This window comes from Canis lupus, chromosome 8, assembly GCF_048164855.1.
Source record: "Canis lupus baileyi chromosome 8, mCanLup2.hap1, whole genome shotgun sequence".
NCBI classification, from domain to species: Eukaryota; Metazoa; Chordata; class Mammalia; order Carnivora; family Canidae; genus Canis; species Canis lupus.
In genome coordinates, this window is record NC_132845.1 from 2,578,198 (window position 1) to 2,602,879 (window position 24,682).

The window sequence follows — 24,682 nt, forward strand, 5'->3', positions numbered from 1 at the left end:
CCCGGGACAGGCAGAGGCCGGGAGGGCCCAGGACAGCGAGGACGCTCCTGCCCCAGCTGAGCACATCAGCGGCCCCGCCCCGGAGCCTCCAGGCCCTGCAGACGGAGAGCTGCGGAACTACTGCGGGGGCTGAATCCAAGTTTCCAGAGCTGCCCCGCCACTAGGGCTGTTCCTCCTGCGGCCTCACGGGTAAACAACCCCCACTGAGCCCTGCACCAGGCAGGGGCAGAGCAGCTCCCCCAAGTGCTAACACCTGAAAATCAGCACAACAGGCCCCTCCCCCAGAACACCAGCTAGACTGACTGACAACTTCCAGGAGAAGCCAAGGGACTTAAAGAACACAGAATCAGAAGATACTCCCCGGTGGTTCTTTTTTTGTTTGTTTTTGTTTTTGTTTTTGTTTTATTTTGCTTTTTGATTTGTATCCTTCCCCCACCCCCTTTTTTTCTCCTTTCTTTTTCTCTTTTTCTTCCCTTTTTTTTTTTTCGTTTTTTTTTTTCTTTTTCTTCCCTTTTTTTTCTCTTTCTCTTTTCTTTCCTTCTTTCTCTCCTCTCTTTTTCTCTTTTTCCCAATACAACTTGCTTTTGGCCACTCTGCACTGAGCAAAATGACTAGAAGGAAAACCTCACCTCAAAAGAAAGAATCAGAAACAGTCCTCTCTCCCACAGAGTTACAAAATCTGGATTACAATTCAATGTCAGAAAGCCAATTCAGAAGCACTATTATACAGCTACTGGTGGCTCTAGAAAAAAGTATAAAGGACTCAAGAGACTTCATGACAGCAGAATTTAGAGCTAATCAGGCAGAAATTAAAAATCAATTGAATGAGATGCAATCCAAACTAGAAGTCCTAACGACGAGGGTTAACGAGGTGGAAGAACGAGTGAGTGACCTAGAAGACAAGTTGATAGCAAAGAGGGAAACTGAGGAAAAAAGAGACAAACAATTAAAAGACCATGAAGATAGATTAAGGGAAATAAACGACAGCCTGAGAAAGAAAAACCTACGTTTAATTGGGGTTCCCGAGGGCGCCGAAAGGGACAGAGGGCCAGAATATGTATTTGAACAAATTCTAGCTGAAAACTTTCCTAATCTGGGAAGGGAAACAGGCATTCAGATCCAGGAAATAGAGAGATCCCCCCCTAAAATCAATAAAAACCGTTCAACACCTCGACATTTAATTGTGAAGCTTGCAAATTCCAAAGATAAAGAGAAGATCCTTAAAGCAGCAAGAGACAAGAAATCCCTGACTTTTATGGGGAGGAGTATTAGGGTAACAGCAGACCTCTCCACAGAGACCTGGCAGGCCAGAAAGGGCTGGCAGGATATATTCAGGGTCCTAAATGAGAAGAACATGCAACCAAGAATACTTTATCCAGCAAGGCTCTCATTCAAAATGGAAGGAGAGATAAAGAGCTTCCAAGACAGGCAGCAACTAAAAGAATATGTGACCTCCAAACCAGCTCTGCAAGAAATTTTAAGGGGGCCTCTTAAAATTCCCCTTTAAGAAGAAGTTCAGTGGAACAGTCCACAAATACAAAGACTGAATAGATATCATGATGACACTAAACTCATATCTCTCAATAGTAACTCTGAATGTGAACGGGCTTAATGACCCCATCAAAAGGCGCAGGGTTTCAGACTGGATAAAAAAGCAGGACCCATCTATTTGCTGTCTACAAGAGACTCATTTTAGACAGAAGGACACCTACAGCCTGAAAATAAAAGGTTGGAGAACCATTTACCATTCGAATGGTCCTCAAAAGAAAGCAGGGGTAGCCATCCTTATATCAGATAAACTAAAATTTACCCCAAAGACTGTAGTGAGAGATGAAGAGGGACACTATATCATACTTAAAGGATCTATTCAACAAGAGGACTTAACAATCCTCAATATATATGCTCCGAATGTGGGAGCTGCCAAATATATAAATCAATTATTAACCAAAGTGAAGAAATACTTAGATAATAATACACTTATACTTGGTGACTTCAATCTAGCTCTTTCTATACTCGATAGGTCTTCTAAGCACAACATCTCCAAAGAAACGAGAGCTTTAAATGATACACTGGACCAGATGGATTTCACAGATATCTACAGAACTTTACATCCAAACTCAACTGAATACACATTCTTCTCAAGCGCACATGGAACTTTCTCCAGAATAGACCACATATTGGGACACAAATCGGGTCTGAACCGATACCAAAAGATTGGGATTGTCCCCTGCATATTCTCGGACCATAATGCCTTGAAATTAGAACTAAATCACAACAAGAAGTTTGGAAGGACCTCAAACACGTGGAGGTTAAGGACCATCCTGCTAAAAGATAAAAGGGTCAACCAGGAAATTAAGGAAGAATTAAAAAGATTCATGGAAACTAATGAGAATGAAGATACAACCGTTCAAAATCTTTGGGATGCAGCAAAAGCAGTCCTAAGGGGGAAATACATCGCAATACAAGCATCCATTCAAAAACTGGAAAGAACTCAAATACAAAAGCTAACCTTACACATAAAGGAGCTAGAGAAAAAACAGCAAATAGATCCTACACCCAAGAGAAGAAGGGAGTTAATAAAGATTCGAGCAGAACTCAACGAAATCGAGACCAGAAGAACTGTGGAACAGATCAACAGAACCAGGAGTTGGTTCTTTGAAAGAATTAATAAGATAGATAAACCATTAGCCAGCCTTATTAAAAAGAAGAGAGAGAAGACTCAAATTAATAAAATCATGAATGAGAAAGGAGAGATCACTACCAACACCAAGGAAATACAAACGATTTTAAAAACATATTATGAACAGCTATACGCCAATAAATTAGGCAATCTAGAAGAAATGGACGCATTCCTGGAAAGCCACAAACTACCAAAACTGGAACAGGAAGAAATAGAAAACCTGAACAGGCCAATAACCAGGGAGGAAATTGAAGCAGTCATCAAAAACCTCCCAAGACACAAGAGTCCAGGGCCAGATGGCTTCCCAGGAGAATTTTATCAAACGTTTAAAGAAGAAATCATACCTATTCTCCTAAAGCTGTTTGGAAAGATAGAAAGAGATGGAGTACTTCCAAATTCGTTCTATGAAGCCAGCATCACCTTAATTCCAAAGCCAGACAAAGACCCCGCCAAAAAGGAGAATTACAGACCAATATCCCTGATGAACATGGATGCAAAAATTCTCAACAAGATACTGGCCAATAGGATCCAACAGTACATTAAGAAAATTATTCACCATGACCAAGTAGGATTTATCCCTGGGACACAAGGCTGGTTCAACACCCGTAAAACAATCAATGTGATTCATCATATCAGCAAGAGAAAAACCAAGAACCATATGATCCTCTCATTAGATGCAGAGAAAGCATTTGACAAAATACAGCATCCATTCCTGATCAAAACTCTTCAGAGTGTAGGGATAGAGGGAACATTCCTCGACATCTTAAAAGCCATCTATGAAAAGCCCACAGCAAATATCATTCTCAATGGGGAAGCACTGGGAGCCTTTCCCCTAAGATCAGGAACAAGACAGGGATGTCCACTCTCACCACTGCTATTCAACATAGTACTGGAAGTCCTAGCCTCAGCAATCAGACAACAAAAAGACATTAAAGGCATTCAAATTGGCAAAGAAGAAGTCAAACTCTCCCTCTTCGCCGATGACATGATACTCTACATAGAAAACCCAAAAGTCTCCACCCCAAGATTGCTAGAACTCATACAGCAATTCGGTAGCGTGGCAGGATACAAAATCAATGCCCAGAAGTCAGTGGCATTTCTATACACTAACAATGAGACTGAAGAAAGAGAAATTAAGGAGTCAATCCCATTTACAATTGCACCCAAAAGCATAAGATACCTAGGAATAAACCTAACCAAAGATGTAAAGGATCTATACCCTCAAAACTATAGAACACTTCTGAAAGAAATTGAGGAAGACACAAAGAGATGGAAAAATATTCCATGCTCATGGATTGGCAGAATTAATATTGTGAAAATGTCAATGTTACCCAGGGCAATATACACGTTTAATGCAATCCCTATCAAAATACCATGGACTTTCTTCAGAGAGTTAGAACAAATTATTTTAAGATTTGTGTGGAATCAGAAAAGACCCCGAATAGCCAGGGGAATTTTAAAAAAGAAAACCATATCTGGGGGCATCACAATGCCAGATTTCAGGTTGTATTACAAAGCTGTGGTCATCAAGACAGTGTGGTACTGGCACAAAAACAGACACATAGATCAGTGGAACAGAATAGAGAATCCAGAAGTGGACCCTGAACTTTATGGGCAACTAATATTCGATAAAGGAGGAAAGACTATCCATTGGAAGAAAGACAGTCTCTTCAATAAATGGTGCTGGGAAAATTGGACATCCACATGCAGAAGAATGAAACTAGACCACTCTCTTTCACCATACACAAAGATAAACTCAAAATGGATGAAAGATCTAAATGTGAGACAAGATTCCATCAAAATCCTAGAGAAGAACACAGGCAACACCCTTTTTGAACTCGGCCATAGTAACTTCTTGCAAGATACATCCACGAAGGCAAAAGAAACAAAAGCAAAAATGAACTATTGGGACTTCATCAAGATAAGAAGCTTTTGCACAGCAAAGGATACAGTCAACAAAACTCAAAGACAACCTACAGAATGGGAGAAGATATTTGCAAATGACATATCAGATAAAGGGCTAGTTTCCAAGATCTATAAAGAACTTATTAAACTCAACACCAAAGAAACAAACAATCCAATCATGAAATGGGCAAAAGACATGAACAGAAATCTCACAGAGGAAGACATAGACATGGCCAACATGCATATGAGAAAATGCTCTGCATCACTTGCCATAAGGGAAATACAAATCAAAACTACAATGAGATCCCACCTCACACCAGTGAGAATGGGGAAAATTAACAAGGCAGGAAACAACAAATGTTGGAGAGGATGCGGAGAAAAGGGAACCCTCTTACACTGTTGGTGGGAATGTGAACTGGTGCAGCCACTCTGGAAAACTGTGTGGAGGTTCCTCAAACAGTTAAAAATATACCTGCCCTACGACCCAGCAATTGCACTGTTGGGGATTTACCCCAAAGATACAAATGCAATGAAACGCCGGGACACCTGCACCCCGATGTTTCTAGCAGCAATGGCCACGATAGCCAAACTGTGGAAGGAGCCTCGGTGTCCAACGAAAGATGAATGGATAAAGAAGATGTGGTTTATGTATACAATGGAATATTACTCAGCTATTAGAAATGACAAATACCCACCATTTGCTTCAACGTGGATGGAACTGGAGGGTATTATGCTGAGTGAAGTAAGTCAGTCGGAGAAGGACAAACATTATATGTTCTCATTCATTTGGGGAATATAAATAATAGTGAAAGGAAAAAGAAGGGAAGGGGGAAGAAATGTGTGGGAAATATCAGAAAGGGAGACAGAACGTAAAGACTGCTAACTCTGGGAAACGAACTAGGGGTGGTAGAAGGGGAGGAGGGCGGGGGGTGGGAGTGAATGGGTGACGGGCACTGGGTGTTATTCTGTATGTTAGTAAATTGAACACCAATAAAAAAAAATAGAATGGAGTGAAAAATAAATAAATAAATAAATAAATAAATAAAAAAAAAAAAAAAAAAAACTACAATGAGGTATCACCTCCTATTTGTCAGAATGGCTAAAATCAAAAATATAAGAAACAATTGTCAGGGACGTGGAGAAGAATGAACCCTCCTGCACTGTTGGTGGGAATGCAATCTGGTGCAACCACTGTGGAAAGCAGTGTGGAGGTTTCCTAAAAAATTAAAAGTAGGACTACCCTATGATCCAGTAATTCCACTACTGGGTATTTACCCAAAGAAAACGAAAACACCAATTCGAAAAGATATCTGCAGACCAGTATTTATTGCAGCATTATTTACAATAGCCAAGATATGGAAGCAACTCAAGCGCCCATCAATAGACGAGTGGATAAAGAAGATGTGGTGTATATCTGCAGTGGAGTATTGCTCAGCCATAAAAAAGAATGAAATCTTGCCATTTGCAACAACATGAATGGACCTAGAGGGTATCATGCTTAGTGAAATAAGTCAGCCTGAGAAAAAGCAAATACCACAGGATTTCAGTAATATGTGGATTAAGAAACAAAACAAATGAACAAAAGAAAAGAGAGAGAAAGACAAAGCAGAAAAGACTCTTAACTACAGAGAACAGATGGTTACCAGAGGGGAGGTGGGTAGAGGGAGGGACGAGTGGAGCAGATGAAGGGGATTAAGAGTACACAGTGTTGAGCATCTCCCTTTGGCTCAGGGCGTGACCCCGGGGTCCCACGTCGGGCTCCCTGCATGGACCCTGCTTCTCCCTCTGCCTGTGTCTCTGCCTCTCTCTCTTTGTGTGTCTCTCATGAATAAATAAATAAATAAATATTTTTTAAAAAGGCTTTTTAAAAAAGAGTACACTTATCCTGATGAGCACTGAGTAACGTATAGAATTGTTGAATCCTTCAATTGTACACCTGATACCATTTATTTTCTTTTTCAAAAACTCACACAGTGACAATATGGGAACCTAGGGGGTCCAATTCTAAGATTTGGTTTAGGCAAAACTCCTGCTAGTAGCTTTAAACTGAGAAAGTCCCCAGACCACGGATTTTGTGGAGCTCCATTCCTCTAGATATCTGCAGGTGAGAGCTTTGTCAACTGGCCTTGTATATAATGTTCTGTTCTGTTCTGTTCCAGAAAATGTATAACTCTTTAGGCATTTTAATAACTAACCCAAAGCTGTAAATAAAGCAGTGATAAAGACTAATAGACACAGCTGTGTTTTGATTCTGCACTTTTCATATGAAGTCCATTTTCAGAGGCCCCTTTTTCCTTCAAAATGTAAAAGCTATGTAGTTCTTATCTATCACCCTGTTGACACATCATGATGTGCTTTTATAAAAAGCAATTTGAAAAAAAACTTAGTGAGGTTTTAAAAAAAACGATTATTTTTCCTAACATTGTCTTTTTTTCTTTCTTTTATTGCAAACATGCCTTACAAGAATGAGGCCAGGTACAGGTTTCTGATAAAATATGATTTAATATTTGGGTTAACTTTTGCAGTTGACCTTACAATTTAAGCACATTCGTGTAAAACATCAGATGTGTAGAGAATAGAAAATAGTAATTAAAAATAAAATGGGTAATAACTGAAAAAACCTAGTAAAATATTTACCAAATAATTAACTCTGTCTGTGGCCACCCTGGTTAATCAAACACTTTGTGACCCACATCACTCTGTAGGAAATGACATTGCTTTCACCCTAAACCAGTTTTTCTAAACGGTGCTTATGTCAGAGTGGTGAGCTGGGAAGCAGGTGGAAAAGTAATTCTTTACTAAGTTCCCAAAAGTTTACAAGGAAGGGCTCTTATCTCTGCTACTTTTTTAAGTTACTAGTACCTGGATGGAGAAATAAGCAGTACTTTCAACTTGCAATTTTATCTCCCACAATTTATTGGCTCTTCCAAAACTCAGGTAGAAAGGGAAAAATAAACACTATTTGCAGCAATTCTTCTATCAGTGGGGGCAGATTAGTGAATGAGTAAATGAAATATGGACAAATATGCTCATGTTCCAAGAACAAAGGAAGTTAGCTATTTTGAGCAACTCAAGGCAACTCAATCACTCCTGAATGATTGCCCAAAAAATAGAAATCTCTTATCAGTTTAAAGTGTGCTTCTGCCCATAGAGTCCTATTTTATGTCTCCGATTTTTGGACCTAAATCACATGTATATCCAAAGATGAAGCTCATGGCTCCAAGCGAAATAAAGCGTTGCTTTATGTTCCCAAAGTATTTCAAGAAATGCCCGTGGACCTTGGCTTCATGGCTTCTGAAGGGGAGGGTATATATTCTCAACATAGCTGGCCGGGGGTGGGATGAGGGGTAGCTGAAGCTCAGGAGCCACTAAACCAGACTACACATGCTGCCCAGGACACCCAGGCAGCCTCCAGCCCCCCAGCTCACTGCGGCCGCCTCGGGGGCTCCCCGTCGGTAGGTACAGAGCCTTTCATGGTCTGGTCCCTACCCGGAGTTTTTGCGTCTTCTCTTTCATTCCTAAATCACGGTTCACTCACTCATTCCCACTCCCAGATCTCATTTCCCCATCTCACACTGTACTCCAGACACTCTTTCTTTTTCTTTCAAGTTTGTATTTAAATTCCAGTTAGTGAACATACAATGTAATATTAGTTTCAGGTGTAGAATTTAGTGATTCAGCATTTACACGCAACACCCAGGGCTCCTCACAAGTGCCCTCCTTAATCCCCATCACCTATGTCCCTCATCCCCCCCATCCACCTCCCCTCTAGTAGCCATAGATATGTTCTGTATAGTTAAGAGAGGTTTTCCTCTCTTCACTCCCCCCAGATTGTTCATTGGTTTTGTTTCTTAAATTCCACATATGAGTGAAATCATACAGTATTTGTCTTTCTCTGACTGACCTATTTCACTTAGTATAATTCTCTCCAGTTCCATACACACTACTGAAGATGGGAGGTTTCATTCTTTTATATGGCAAAATAATATATATATTATATTATCTCCCATATATATACATATATATAAATATATATAAATACCTATATATGTGTGTATATATATATACACACACCACCTCTTTATCCATTCATCAGTCCAGGGACATTTGGGCTCCTTCCACAGCTTGGCTATCGTGGGCATTGCTGCTGTGGACCTCAGAGTACAAGTATGCCTTTGAATTAGCATTTTTGCATCCTTTGGGTAAATACCTAGAAGTGCAATTGCTAGATCATAGGGTTGTCCCATTTTTAACTTTTTGAGGAACCTCCAAACTATTCTCTAGAGCATCTGTGCCACTGCGTATTCCCACCAACAGTGGAAGAGTGTTTTCCTTTTCTCCGCATCCTCACCAACACCTGTTGTCTCCTGTGTTGCTAGTTTTAGCTGTTCTGACGGGTGTGAGGTGATATCTCGTTATAGTTTTGATTTGCATTTCCCTGATGATGAGTGATGTGGAGCATCTTCTCATGCGTCTGTTGGCCATCTGTCTTCTTTGGAAAACAGATACTTTCTTTGCAGTTTTCTAAGGAAATTTAGTTTCCTTCCTTCTTTCCATGGAATGCTCCTGTGTCCCCCCCCAGTCCCCAGGGAAGTTTGCTGAAGCCTTACCCTTCGCTAAGACTTAACTCAAATGTCTTCCTCGTGAAGACTTTCTAAATGCACATACACGTAGACACATGCACATGGACACACATGATTGTAGACCTAAGGTAGAATCGGAGTCTCCCTCAGTAACAAGTCTAGATTAGGTGAGAATCATACATAGCATAATATATTATTACTACTTTAATATTATAAATCCACTAATTGTCATCATCTGCTTGTATAGCTCTCTTCTGTAATTAGACCATGAGCTTCCGAAGGGCAAGACTGTATCTTCTCTCTAACTCTGATACTTGTTATAGTGCCTAGGACTTAACGAATCGTTTCATAAATGCTTGATGGGTGACTGAATTCTCATCCTTCAAGAACCATGGCCATTTCCTTTGCCTCAAGAAGTCTTGCAGGTTCGTCTATGATAGGAATAAATCCCAGCTTCTCTGAGTTCTCGTCACACTTTATTCCTTGCTGTGGCTACTATCACAAAATTTCCTGGATTTTAATTGAACTTTCCCTATCATCTAGGTTATCAGGAAAACATCATGCCTTTGATGATCTTTCCCCACATAGTGCTGTGCTTTGAAAAATGTTCTTCTCAATGTTTGCTGAAATTAATTTACATATTTATAGCACTTTCCCAAATACACATCATTAAACAATGCAGTGGGTCCTTTTTTTGCAGTGTAAGGATGATCCCAGATTCATTTTTATTTGCCAGGGACCAGCACACAACAAATGCCGAATAAACAGGTGCTAAATGCGAAAAGAGAGAATGACTGCTTAGGAAGAAGGACTCTGCTTTGTTCGTCCAGTGGCAACAATCTGGTCCTTGAGCAAATGCTGGGAGTAAGAAAGATCACAACCACCCTGTTTTAATAGCTAGACTCACTGTACACTTTTTCTTTCAGTGCTTAGGTATTCCTGGAAATAGCGACTTCAGGAAGGATAACGGCGGGGTTTTATTTTTTAACTCAGAAGTTAGGGAAGTATAAAGTGTTTGACTTTCTGCCATATGCTCCGAAGTGTTAACAGCACTGCAAGCAGGTGGCGGTGGGTGCCGCAGTCTCTTTCATGGTAGCTGCTTGAGAAGTTAAAGGATGCTCTCAGCACATAAATCAACAGGCACATGGAAGGATCGGATCTCTTGCTGCCAAGAATAAAATCCTCAGAGATTTCGTTGTTCTCAGGATGCTAGTCATAGCTCCATCTATTGAAAACCTTTATACCCTAGCCTTGTGTTAGCCTCCTCACATATATCCTCATTTTGGTCTCCTGACCATCCTGTAGACCACGTATCACTCCCCCCTTTCTATAGAGGAGAAAAGTGAGGCTTAGAAATGTCCATCAGAAAAAAAAAAAAAAAAGGAAATGTTCATCGGTTTACCCAACATTATGTAGCTATCCTGCATCATCACAGGATTTAATTCAATTCTGATAAAAAATTAGGATAGAAAAATATCATTTTGACTTTCTTTCAGGACTTTTTTGTGCCTACTAAGTGACCCAAATGTGTCTCTGTGACTTAAGAACAGAACTTTATTTCCCCAGTTCATCAGAAGCACAGATAAAGATGAGAAAACGTCACCCCTCCCTACCTGGGAAGGGGGACACATTAGACCCCGTGGGAAACTATCCACAAGGCAAAAATGATCTCAACCAAGACTTTGACCAAGGTAAACAACACAATTGGCATTTTGAATTCTACTCCTTTTGTTCTCCCACGGTCCTGTGTCTGTGAGCACACACGTGGCTACTATACCTCAGTGTGAAAATGGTGCACCGTAAATAAGACGCAGGTCCCAAAGTGACTGGCTTCACTTCAGGAATTCAGCTACTTCTGTTAGTTTGGCACAACTGAGTTTCCTTTAATCTTCTATGTCCCCTGACTCTGCAGCTTCACATTAACTCTGTTTGCTCTCGAGAAACTCGGTCTCTCCCTGCTTCATTCCCACATCAGAACTGGCCCATCCATCACCGGTGTAGGATTTTAAAATACTCAATGATAAAAATGCTCATGGACTGACTGTGGGGACAATTAGGTGTCTCCATAGATCTGGGAATACAGTCGATACATGTAATATTGTCCAGAGAATTTGCCTACCTCAGTGTGAAGATATAAATAAAGTTAATAGTTACATAAGATGATTTATCATTCGAATTATGAAAAGCACGCTCTCTAAAACACTCTCCAGATCTCCTGTCCTGACAGAAGCAGCCATAACAACAGAAACAAAACTTCCATAAGAAACAGCTGGCCGAGCCTATTACGAGCCTTAATGTCAACTGTCACAATGATTGCTTCCTCAAATTGACCTCCTCTGACCTAGCAGCTCTCAACTTTCTCTTCTTGGCTCTTGAAGATACTTGTGGATCACCAGATGTGCTTTATAGAAACATGTGGTTTGTATTTTAAACCATATAGGGAAAAGACTGTGTCTATGGTGAGCCCACCAAGATGCCTTGATCCTAAATTCAAGTGTTAGAAAGATCTAGGAGGTTTTAGAAAAAGAATGAAAACATTGGAAGGAAACACATTAAAGACAGAAATGGGTTAATCATAAGAGGCTATGGGAGCTAATGTCAGAAATTTCTCACTGTAGGTGATATTAGAGATGCACTATTTGTTTGCACGTATTTATAATAAACAGGCAAATCTAAATATTTCTTTACTTCCACCTCTAATTTTCACCTAGCTAGTCTACTTTAGGCTAAGCAGGGACATTTCTCATTTATTTTTGCCCACTTTTTCTGCTCAGTTATTGTTATAAGCAGAAACAACCAAAAATTTATCTTTCTGTCATTTGGCATGATTTTAGCCTAAATAATAATAATAATAATAATAATAATGATAATAGTAATAGTAATAGTAATTATTATTGCTATTGGTTTAATAGAGGGATCTTATTCACTATATATGGAATTCTCTAATAAAAGTGGGGTGGTTGCTAGCTGAGTGACCGTACTGATACAAAAACCAAGGGTAGCTCAGGGGCCAAAAAAAAAAAAAAAAAGAAAGAAAGAAATGTGCTGGAAATAAAATTTTTGTACTGAATTGTCACACACAATACTGAAAATCAGTTGGATCAATTCAGGCAGACTCTCCTATTAAGGCAAAAATCCAGGTTCTATTAATATGACAATTCATTGTTAAAGTTTTATCCTTAGCATATTCTTTTTGTTGTTGTTGTCTTGGCTTGGTTATATTACTTGTATTTGTTTTTACAAAATTTTACAAGGAATTGAGTACTCTTTCAAAAATATTTTTAGAGCGGTGTTGGCTTGTACTAGGGATACCAAGGTAGATGTGACCCCTTCTAGCCTTTTAGGAGTTCAGGATATTCATACGCAGATACTTTCAATGGTACTGGAAAGTCCAATGATCCATGGGAGCAAAGGGGTGGTGTGGAATGTGGTAACTACCAAAAAAATTCACAGAAGACTACAGAAGAGGAGATAATAGAACTAGGAATTAGAGTTGGCCAGTTTGAAGAGGACGGAGGACAAGCTCAGAAAAGCAAATAACAGGGTGACAGAGATACATGGTCTTTTCAAGAAGTGAGAAGCTCTGCATGATTGGGGCTAGGATATGAAAGCATCAAGTGTTCTGAGAACAGACCAATGTGTGATAGATTTGTAGATGTATAAAAGACAAAATAAAAGGACTTACACATAGAGATAAAAGTTGATTCGAATCACATAAGAGATAGGTGTCATTTGAAACAAGGAAGGCGGATTAGAGGCTGCATTTGGTCTCCGTGGATGGGTTTTGGGTGAGGAGGGAGAGTAGGTGAAAATCACTAGGGGGAGTTGGAAATTCAGTTGTGGCTGCAACAGGTGTAAGTTGGTGTAGCTTGTATTAGTGTCAGCAACGGTGTCTGCAACTCCGTGTCTTCGGTAGACCGTGTCCCAAGTCTCAATTGTTACAAGTTGTAATAAACATCACTTTGGTGTAAAATATATCCCAATGCCCCCAACTCTAACAGCTTCGGTCAGCACTTACAATGCAGCATGAATCTTCTCTCGGCATAATAGATTTCTGACACCAGGGAGCACAGCTAATGAGGGGGCCGTGAGTGCAGGGCCAGACCCTGAGCTCCTTATGGGACTCCCATGGGTTTGGTCCCTTGTATCGCAGGCAACCTCAGACTAGGTCATCAGAGCACAGAAAGCACAGGTCATGCTTTATTCCCAGGCACTTCCAAATGCACAATGAAAGCCTGAGGAAAAACAACTCCTTCTGACGTGAGAGTCAGCTGCTATGCATCATTACACATTTTTTCTATTCTTGGTACACATTTTTCTATTCTAGGTGGACACTATTGCTGTTTTCCCAGATGCTGGGATAGAAAAGAACCAGAGGAGGTCTTTCTGATTTTCCCCTCCATTTTCTCAAACGTCCATGGTCAGATTCTCCACTTGCTGGCTCCTTTTAGCATTTTTTCTAAAGTCACACTATTTGATACAACATTAAAAAAAAAACAAAAAACAAAAACAAAAACAAAAAAACCTACATTTATTCCATTTATTGTTTCAGGCAATTTCCCTATATGATTTATTCCTGGCAGTAATGAACAGGTGTTATTATCTCTGTTTTTCCATCTAAAAACAAGCAATTTAATAACTGCCGAAGGTCACTTTCTAGTGAGTAGAAGAGGGATTCGGGGAAAATGTGTGGAATACAGACACTTCCTAGAAGCTGGTTTTGAACCAAGGAAAAAGAAAGCAATTGCAACCTGTCCATTGACTCTGAGATTTCACTAACCATCTCTCTTCCTTCTTCTAAGCCTTTCCTATTCAGCAACAGTAAGTCGAGGTTTGTGTGTTAGGAACTAGAGGCAAACTATGTCCTAGATTTGAAGGCAGTTGCTCTTGATGCCGCCTGGCAATTCTGTTAAGAAACTCTTCCCTGAAGCCCTGGGGTTTTTTTTGCTCCCTGTTGCTCCTAGATTCCCCTGGGCCCACTGTGGTGTCAGTAAAGGCATCCTGACTGGGGTGGAATCATGTTGACAGCCAATGATCAAATGTGCGCACCTGTCGCTTCTATGCAAGGAGCATCTAATTGGTTTCCATTTATCCAATCGGTGAATATGAAGTATCTACTTTATTTCAAAGTTGGTGCTAGACACTGGGGAGACACTGGTTTAAAAGAATAGCGGTTCCTGCCCCCAATGAAGACTTTAAGGAGCTCGAAATACATGAAGAGAGATAGATAAACATTATTAAAATATGATGTGATGAGTAGAACGTTGGGATAAGAACAGCGTGCTGATGGAATACATGGGAAGAATATAAAATGCAACCTCATTTGGTCAGGAAAAGATTCACCAGGGAAATAAGATCAGGGCTAAGTCCTGAGAGACAGTAGAAGATAAGGCAGGGGTGGAGGGGAAGGTCAGGGTTTGAGGTGAGGACAACACTCAACAAAGTCCAAAACGCTGTAGAGGGACCTGGCACATTCAGGAACTAAATAAATAATAGAATAGAGCTGTAAAGGGTCCCAATTATTAAGGGTCATATAGGTGGTGCTAATAAGTTTGGACTTTATTCTGGGAGGAATGAGAAATCCCTAATACTTCTAATCAGAAAAGTGCCAAGATTATTTCTATGCTTTGGAAATATCTTTCTGGCTGCAGCCTGGGGAGCTGATATGAAAGAGAGGTCACTTTGGCTACACAGTGAATAGATCTGGTGACCGAAGCTGAGGGTTAGTAGGAAGAGCAAGGCAGGGGGCAGCAGGAAAGCACTAGAATAAGCCATAAAATAAGGGCACTTGAATTAATGAACTGCAATGAGGAGAGACAAGTGGATAGATTCGAGGATGTTTTATAGAAGGGGAATTGGCACAGGTGACCATAGCGACAGGCGGGGCAGATCACCCAGAATGATTCCAGGGTTGGTGCCCAGGTTATGGGGAGCCCCAGGGAAGAAACAGGCTTTGGGAAGTCGGTTTTGAGTGAAGTTAAGTTGACTGTGACGTCCAGCCAGGCGTTGGCTACAGAGGTGGGAAGTCTGAAGAGCCGAGAGACTTGGAAGTCCTTCGCATGTGGATGCCAATTCAAGCCACATAACCCACAACCAGTATGTTGTGCAAAAGAGATCAGTTAAATTTCCAGAGAATATCAAAAGGAATAATTAGGTGAAGATCTTGCAAATGTGCATGTACTTGAGATTACCTTTTAGGTGTCTTCAGTCCTATGTGAACTTGGTCAGCCCCCGAACCCCTAAAGCCTATTTACATAGCTTAGTGACTCTCTATGTCCACTGAAGGAATCCATGACGCTTCTTTATTATTTTACATGGTTAATTACATATAGAACATGTGAATGAAAGACATTTTTAAAGATGTAAAAGTTGATCATTTATATTTATATTATATATATTATATATATTATATTTATACAATATATATATTTATATTTATTATATTTATATGGTTCATATAAAGCAACCAGCTATTTTGATTTCAAATGTATTTCACTTTTATATTATTCCAATGAATAGCAAGTTAGTTCTATAATTTCATTCCTATCAAAATCGGGTAAGAGTTAACCCTTGTTCAAAGTATCGGCTTTTAACTTTAAGGTGAACGATGACATTTTGGAGTCAAACTCAACTTCTGTAATGAAAAGACTCTGCAGTCTGGATTACAGATATCTATTTTGAAAAATACTATTATATCCCTCCTCTTTTAAGAAGAATGGGGGAGGATCTGGATGCGTTTTAGCAAAAGGCTCCTTTAAAACACCTCGTGATATAGAAATAAAAATAGAAATCAGACCTCAGAAGCAGATGAAAAGGTAACACATCAAATATAAAAGTCAGTGTTCAAACATCACACCTGAGCCTGAGCACCAGATTGGACAGGGCGAAAGTCAAGTCACCGTAGAGTTCCTCAGTACAATTAAACTCAAGTATAATTTGTAAGTGACCCCTAGTAAAATTATGGTGATGACTTACAAAATTCACCCTAATGATCCTAACTGAAAGGAAATATTAGTGTTTGGGAAAGTACTCCATGATGATGCCATACGTTAAAAATATTTTACATTTTAATTCCCTGAATTTAGTGATATCATCTAAAGAAATTTCAAGCATTTTCTAACATCTGGTTATTATTTAGTTGTTTATTTGGCATTTTTTGTAACAGTCATGTAATAGGATCTTTCACTGGGATCTTTAACTCATGTTTCTCACTCTGGGGTCACATGATCAACTTTAATCCTCTAGTAATTACATTGAGACAATCCTTAAGTGAACAAGTTAATGAAAATACAAATATAAATGATTCAGGGTTTCCAGAAAGGAGGTGGTTATTTGCCAGGAAGGATAAAATTGGCCACCTCTTGTTTTGCCAGCATACTGGATGGGTATTTATGAGAACGTGGGGTTATTAATTAAATGTGAACTTCATTGACTGTACATACAATAACAGCAGTACTCATGTATGAAGACCTCAAGTTCAGAAACGCCACCTTACTTGTAATGATTCTCTGTCTTATGATGATTATCTTACAGTATTTGAATCTGATGTTTGGCAGGAAATTATTGTTTCCTTTTTGCCATTAAATAATTATGAAATAGGTAACCTATAGCTTTCACGATGTGGCATTATTTAAACTCTTTTTTATTTTTTTTTTACCTAAAACCCTATTTGGTTTAAAGTGGAAGTTGGAAATCAACATTTTTATGTCGTTACACAAATCTATGGTTACTACAGATGACCCCGTTCATAGGTGATTTCAACTACCTCTCTTTGTTACTGTAATAACTATAAAATCTATTTTAAAACTCATCTTCTCTCCTGAAAAACGTAATTTATATTACAACAACTCACTGAATACTGCTGTTGGGATCCTGCAGAGGTCTCAAACTCACTGTGTTTCAAACTGAGACTTTCCCGCACTCCTTCTTCCTCATTGAATGCTACCAAATCTCCTCATTCACCCAAGCCAGAAATCACAAGATACCTAGAATTTTCCTCCTCCTTTCTCTTCATAATAAATCAGAAGTAATGATGAATCTATTTCTGGAATATCGTTGGAATCTGCCCCATGCTCTCTACTCCTATCAGAACCACTTGCCAGAACTTCCAAAATGCCTTCTTTAATATCATCTCTGCTGCTAAATTGCCCCATAAGTCCTTTCTTTATGGTGACACCAGCGTTACCTTTTAAAATGAAAATTTAAACACTTGAAAAAAAATAAAATGAAAATTTAGTCATGTCATTTCTGTTAAAACTCCCAAAGTCACGCTCTCTTTCTCAGCATAAAACCCAGATTCTTCTCTCTCTTTTTTTTTTTAATTTTTGAGCTGGGTACAATATCCTTTATTGATAGTACATGACAAGGAAGGGCTCCTCCAAGCCCGTCTCCTTCTTCAGGGGGTCTGGGATAGAAATTGTGAAGGCAGGGAGATCCTCAGTGCATTGGGGGATGAGACAAGGAACCCCCAGTAGCCAAGGGCCTCTCTCTTCCTCTTGCTCTCACTGGTGCTGGTGGTCTAGGGGGCTTACTCCTTGGAGGCGATGTGGACCATAAGACATGCACACCTGGTTGCTGTAGCCCCATTCACTGTCATACCAGGACATGAGCTTGACAAAGTGGTCATTGAGAGAAATGCCAGCCCCAGCATCAAAGATGGAAGAGCAGGTGTCACTGTTAAAATCACTGTTAGAGACAATCTGGTCCTTAGTGTAGCCCAGGATGCCCTTGAGGGAGTCCTCTGATGTGTGCTTCACCACCTTCTTGATGTCATCGTATTTGGCAGCTTTCTCCAGGCTGCAGGTCAAATCCACAACTGACACACTGGGAGTGGGGATACGGAAGTCCATGCCAGTGAGCTTCCCATTCAGTCCAAAGATGACCTTGTCTACAACCTTGGCACCACCAGTGGAAGCAGGGATGATGTTCTGGGCAGCCCCTGGGCCATCAGGTCAGAGCTTCCTAAAGGAGCCATCCAAGGTCTTCTGGGTAGTAATGATGGCATAACCTGTGGGTCATAAGACCCTCCACAATGTCAAAGTTGTCATGGATGACCTCGACCGGAGGGGCAAGCAACTGGTGCAGGAGGCATTGTTGACAATCTTGAAGGAGTTGTCATACTCCTCATGATTCATGCCCATCACAAGGATGGAGGCATCAGCAGAAGGGGTAGAGATGAGGACCCTTTTGGCCCCACTCTTCAAGTAAGCCTTAGCCTTCTCCATGGTGGTGAAGGCCCCAGGGGATTCTACAATGTCTTCATCATGAGCATCACCCAATTTGATATTGGCAAGATCTCGTGCCTGGAGGGTAGAGATGGGCTTTCCATTGATGACAAGTATCCTATTCTTAGCCTTGATTGTGCCGTGGAATTTGCCATGAGTGGAATCATACTGGCACATGTAGACCATGTAATTGAGGTCAATGAAGGAGTCACTGATGGCAACAATGTCCACTTTGCCAGAGTAAAAGCAGCCCTGATGACCAGGTGCCCAATGAGGCCAAATCTGTTTTCTCTGACCTTCACCATCAGGTCTCTGGGACGTGGCTGGCACTGCACCAGAAGATGCAGTGTCTGTTGAACGGGGAGGAGCAGATAACCTAACATCCAGATTATCTTGCATGACTTACAAGACTGACAGAGGAAGTTCCTACGTAGAAAATGTTTTCCTAATGGAATTATGTCCATGAAAGTCTTTTACTGGAAACCTCCCCTATGTGTCATAACCTCCATAACCCTGCAACAAGAATAGGTCAAATGACTAGTTCTCAACAAAAGCCCAAGTGAAGTGTGCTACTTGCTGGTTCAGACCTTAAAGAGAAAGTGCTGGACATAGCACCCCAGCCCTTACACGTAGTTGATACCCTTAACATGAAAGGAATCTGGCCCCTGAACCACTGTGTGAAAAAGAACTTCTGGTGGATCCGTAACACCCCACCCCTGGACTTTACTAGAGAGAGAAAAAAAATTTTGTTGTATTTGAACTATTATATTTTGAGGCATAGTTGTTACCAGAGTTTAACCCCACCCCCATGCAACAAACGCCAATATGAAAAAAGCCTTTTATAATTCAAACTCGAATTACATGTACAATTTCATCTTTTATGGATTTCCAATCTCTCATATGTATTCTAAATTTTGCCATACCCAACTCCTTAAAATTCCATAGATAAGTCACACCCTCTCTTGCTTGTACACCTTTGTTCCTACAGAATTCTACTTTTCCCTGCCTTATCCTTTAAGACTGAAGCAGATATTGCTCCTCTGGAAAGTGTGTCGTTTTCTATTATGAGCTGAACTGTTGTCCCCCCCCCCCCCGACCTTCCCCAGAGCCATAAGTTGCAGCCTGAACCCTCAGTGCCTCAGAATGTGGCTGTGTTTGGAGATGGGGAGTTTACAGAAATAATTCAGGTTAAATGAGGTCTTCAGGGTAAACCCAGTCTGACTGGTGTGCTCACAAGAAGAGGGGATTTGGGCACACGGAGAGCCAATGGGTGCACTCACACCGGGGAAGGACCACGTGAGGGCACAGCAAGAAGGTGGCTGTTGGCAAGCCAAGGAGAGAGGCCACAGGAAAAAGCAAAGTTGTCAACACATTGATCTTGGAAGTCCAGCCCCCAGAATGGTGAAAAAGTACATTTCTGTTTTTGAAATCATCCATTCTGTGGTATTTAGTCAGAGCAGCCCTAGTAAACCAGTAAACCCTCGTCGAAGCAGGAGGTTGGCTCCTCTGCAACTCGGGAGCCTTCGGAGATCCCCTCCTTCAGCCCTGGTTTACCACAGCGGACGTTCAGTCACTGGTCCGCTCGGCTGTCTCCCCAGCAATTCTGTGCGTCTTTGAGGGAAGCAACTCTGTCTCATTTATCTGCCTCATTAACTCCTGAGATGTGTTAGCACATTGGTAGGAGGTGAATACCCTTCCTCAGGATGGATGAACACTTTCCGCACAACTTGCTGCTTCCCGGTAAGTCAGTCATTATTGGGGGTTTTCCTCTTGCTGTGCATCCTCGTGGCGCAGATGGCCATTGTTTGATGTTGTGCGTGGGTATCCCTTTGCATACTTACCTCGGTCCAGAGGATGAGTTTTAGAGCAAGAGCGAGATCTTCTTTCAGTAAAGTTGATGGGCTTGTAGTAGACTGCTTTCGGTATTTTATCCACATCACAGTAGCCTCTTTTTCCCAAGAACTACCCCTTTGTGCAGAGGTGGGCTTAGTTTTGAAGTGAGAGTCAGATAAGGTCACTGGTCTTCTGTGAGTGTCTGAAACCAAGGAGATAGAACCTCCAGATTTGTGAGGTAGTCATATGCCGTGAGAAACAGACATTTGAAGAATGAGACACACCCCAAATGCAGAAGTTGTGCAGAGAAAAATAAAGAAATAAAGACTAACACATGGCTACACAGAGAGACAGAGACAGAGACAGAGAGGGATGGGGAAGCAGTTATAATGTCAATTAATTTTATTTCCTCATTTCTGTTCCTTCTGAGGTCTTATATTCCTTGCTCTTGGATTCTATGAGGTTTTATAACAAGTTTCATTCTGGTTTAAGCTAGTTTGAGATTTATTTATTTTTTTAAGATTTTATTTATTTATTCATGAGAGACACACAGAGAGAGACAGACAGAGAGAGAGACGGAGAGAGAGACAGGCAGAGGGAGAAGCAGGCTCCATGCAGGGAGCCTGATGTGGGACTCGATCCCAGGACTCCAGGATCACGCCCTGGGCCAAAGGCAGACACTCAACCACTGAGGCCCCTGGGCTGCCCTTGAGATTGATTTCCGTTAACTTACAACAAAAGGGGCCCTTGCTTGGCTCAGTTGGATAGAAGAGTCAACATTTGTAATTTTTGATCACCCAATTCTTCTTCTTAATTCTGGTAAGAACACTTCAGTCATTCTATCTGTAGTAACCTTCCTTTCTTCAGGTCCATAAGGTTCATTAGGGCCAAGCCCAGGCCACAGTAACTAGTTCAAGAAGGGCAATGGGATCCAAACCATGTGAACATCCCCATCACCAGAATTTTGCTAGGACTATTAAGAAGGTGTGAGAAGTTGACGATTTTTTTTTTTTCCTGCTGAGGTTGCCTAACTAGTAAGGATGACTAGTCTGGAGCTTTTGCTGGTCATCGTGCCACCATGAAGAGAACACTCCTGAGAATAAAACCGATGCAGAAGAAGGAAGAGCAAAACAAATTCAGAGAAACCTGGATTCTCCATATGTCATGTGAGCACCAAGAGACTCTTCAGTTATTTCAGCAATTAACATCCTTTTTAAAAGCCAGTTTGAGATGTTGTTGTTGTTGTTGTTGTCACGTACAACCCAAACTTCCAGAGAAGTACGGCTTACATATCTTTGAGTCAGTAAAGTTTTATTATGTACAAGTCCTATCATACAGCACCAGATGCCTAGCACTGTATCTGAAATACAGCAGATGCTTAAAAAAATAAATCTCCTGGTACTGAATGAAGATGATAAACGCTACCTAGCATGTCATTTCTGGATATGGCTTTTTACAGCCTTACCTTTTCATTTGAATATTTTGCCAAGTCAGTGCTCTATAATCGGTGGATTTTAGCCAGAGAGATTACATAAAAAAAGGGGTTTTTATTATTTCAGTCCTTGCTATTCCTTACCCTCATGGCCAACATTTGTTCTCCAATGCCAAATTCGAAGTGGTTTTTCCTTCTCCTCTCTACCACCACCTTCATGAGACCTCCTAAATCTGAACCAGTTTAATAGCTTCTTTAAAAATTTTTTTTTAATTTAAATCCTAGTAACCTCTAGATTCATCTCCGTGTCTCTAGACTCTTTTTTCTTTTTTTAGTAAAATTTTTATTTATTTATTTGAGAGAGAGCAGGGGAGAGGGACAGAGGGAGGGGAAGAAGCAGGCTCCCCACTGAACGGGGATCCTGACTCAGGGCTCCATCCCCGGTCCCTGGAATGATGACCTGAGATGAAGGCAGATGCTTACCCAACCGAGCCACCCAGCACCCCTAGACTCTTTTTTCTCCAGTCCATTTAACACTATATAATGAGAAGCATCTATCTGGACATGGTTTCTGGCTGTGGTTGTTATACAAATTATAGATAATATAGATATAAGGGAACTAACACTGTGTGTGGCATATCGATTAACATTAAAATCTCTACCACTCTGAAGATGGCACGGGAATATTAACAGATAATGGTTTTTTTTTAGTACTAACTATATACTTGGTGTTTTATCTAACTTATCCTTTACACGAGCTCTTTGAGGTACTTTTGCAAGTGAAAACCCCAAAACTCAGAGAGCGTAAATGCCACAGAGTTGGCTAATGGCTGAAATCCTACTCGAACCCCAGGATGCCTGACTTCAAAGGCTTTGATTTCTGTGTCACCTATTGTATCTCCCCAGACATAATTTTTATATTATCTGAGCGGAAAAGCAAATCAATCATGACCCCTTCCAACCTGCAGAAATACAACCAGGAGGCACAAAAGCCAATCTTAAAAAAATGCACCCCACCCCCCTGCTGCAGATCTGCCATTTAATGTTGTCCTCACAGCTTTGCAGTTGTGTGAAATGCAGCCCGTGAGAGACTTGGCTGCGAGCGTGGGCTCCGGCCTTTCCTGCAAAATGCCTGATGTCAAACTCAGACTGGGCCTCTGCCCCACAGGCGTGTGTGTGCGTATGTGAGCCCCAGAGAGTGACTCCGGGGGCTGAACTGGGTGCTTTCCAAGGACTCGGAGTCATGGGACAACCGACCTTACACAACCTAACCTGACTTGATTTGGCATCAAAATGCTGTTGGTTTTTACAGAGTGTGCAGTTGTACGCTGGTGAGCCGGAGCCCGTCCAGCTGCATATTGCTGATGTGCCCTTCATGTGAAATTAGGAAGAAGCACCCCAAAGTGGCAGTTCCCACATCACAGAAAGCTCTCTTCATCTCTCAATGTACTCGGCTTCTGGAGGTTGGTGAAGGACACACGGGAGCCCTTTGAAAGCTGCACCTCCCGTCGGGCGGGCTCGAGGTGCCCGTGGAGAGCTGGCCTGCAGGCCACCCTGGCACAGCCCGTCAACCTGGACGTCTGCTCCAGTTTACCTGCTTGACCTTCCTCTGTCCCGGAGGACTGAGGCCCAGCCCTGCAGCCCGTGCACTTGGCTGGGGTCCTGACTGGCTTTGCCCCAGGAATCAGGTGTGCATGGGCACAGGTGTCCTGTTCCAGGTCCTGCTACATTCTACATTCCTTGATTTGCCCTTATATGTCCTTGGGAAGTTTTCATCATTCCAAGTGTAAGTCCGCAGGAAGGGTTTCAGCGACCAGAAATCGCATGACAAATTAGAAAAGGAATACACTCCAGGGCCTCGGGCCTGGGTTTGCTTCCTTGCCTCATTAGTATGTCCTTGGGAGAGTCAGTTATCTGCCCTATGAGTTAGTTTCCTCACTGGTAAAAATGGGGATAAGGATTGTTACTGTCAGGGCCGTTGTGGGAATGACAGACTATCACACGGAGGTACGGCTAGCACCATGTTTAAAGTAGATGCTCAACACATGTATCGTATCTCACCTTCTGAAAGTAAAGAGGAACTTCATATATTTAGGAGAATAACTCAAGTTAACTTCTGCATTTGACAACACACAAACACAGTGTCTCGCACCACGGGACACTGGGGTTGTGGAGTTCCAGGTTGCCTTGTTGGGACTCACTAAAGCCAATGGGGTCGTGCGTGGCCTACATCAACGCTGAGTCCTTGCAACTAAAATAAGGGCATGATGTCATTTAGAAACACTTACACTCCATACACTTTTGTTTATTGATCTGTGTATACATGTTCTAAAAATTTATATTTATACATGCTATGGCTTGTTTTGTTTTGATAAATGGGTGACTGTTTGTGCTTGAGAATCCTAAGAAACAAAATATTTTTTTAATGTTCATAATAATCAAAACATAATGTAAGTGCTAGAGAACACAATCATGGATTTCAGTGGGGGCTCCGGACACAGTGTGAGGCGATAGTAGGGTTTGCCTGTAGCGCCTGAGACAGAGCCTGGACCATGCTTTACCGCCTGGGGGTCCTGTTATACAAAACCAACACTCCCTACAAAGTTGAACATTGAGTTTTATATGTTGCCATTAATTTGAAAATAGCAATGTACTAATTTACACTCATTATTGTAATATTTAAAGAAAGTGGAGAGACATGACCTAATTACCACGAATGGAAACTGGCACAACTTCATACACAAGTAGTTCAGCAAGTATATTTGATTATTTTTTTATGTACTTCATTCCCTTACAGGATATTTTTTTAATTATACAGAAACAGATAAGCATGTTTAATGAAGTAGACCTTGCAGGAACTGAGAAAGAAAAATGATCAGAGGCATTTAATCTGAATTGTGAGTAATTTCTCAAGTCAGTCTGCATTCTTGGCTTAATTAAGTTTGTGAGTTCTCAGTTCAAGTGTCTGAAATTAAGATGGATTTTCTGATCTTGGTCAAGTTGGGATCTCTTGAATGGTATCGTG

General features: G+C 41.1%; 1 protein-coding gene across 3 annotated transcripts in view; it reads right to left on the reverse strand.

Moving 5' to 3' along the window:
* PTGER3 (prostaglandin E receptor 3) overlaps positions 1-24,682 on the reverse strand; it is a 185,350-nt gene that overhangs the window by 70,618 nt on the left and 90,050 nt on the right. The gene's annotated exons all lie outside the window — the stretch shown is intronic.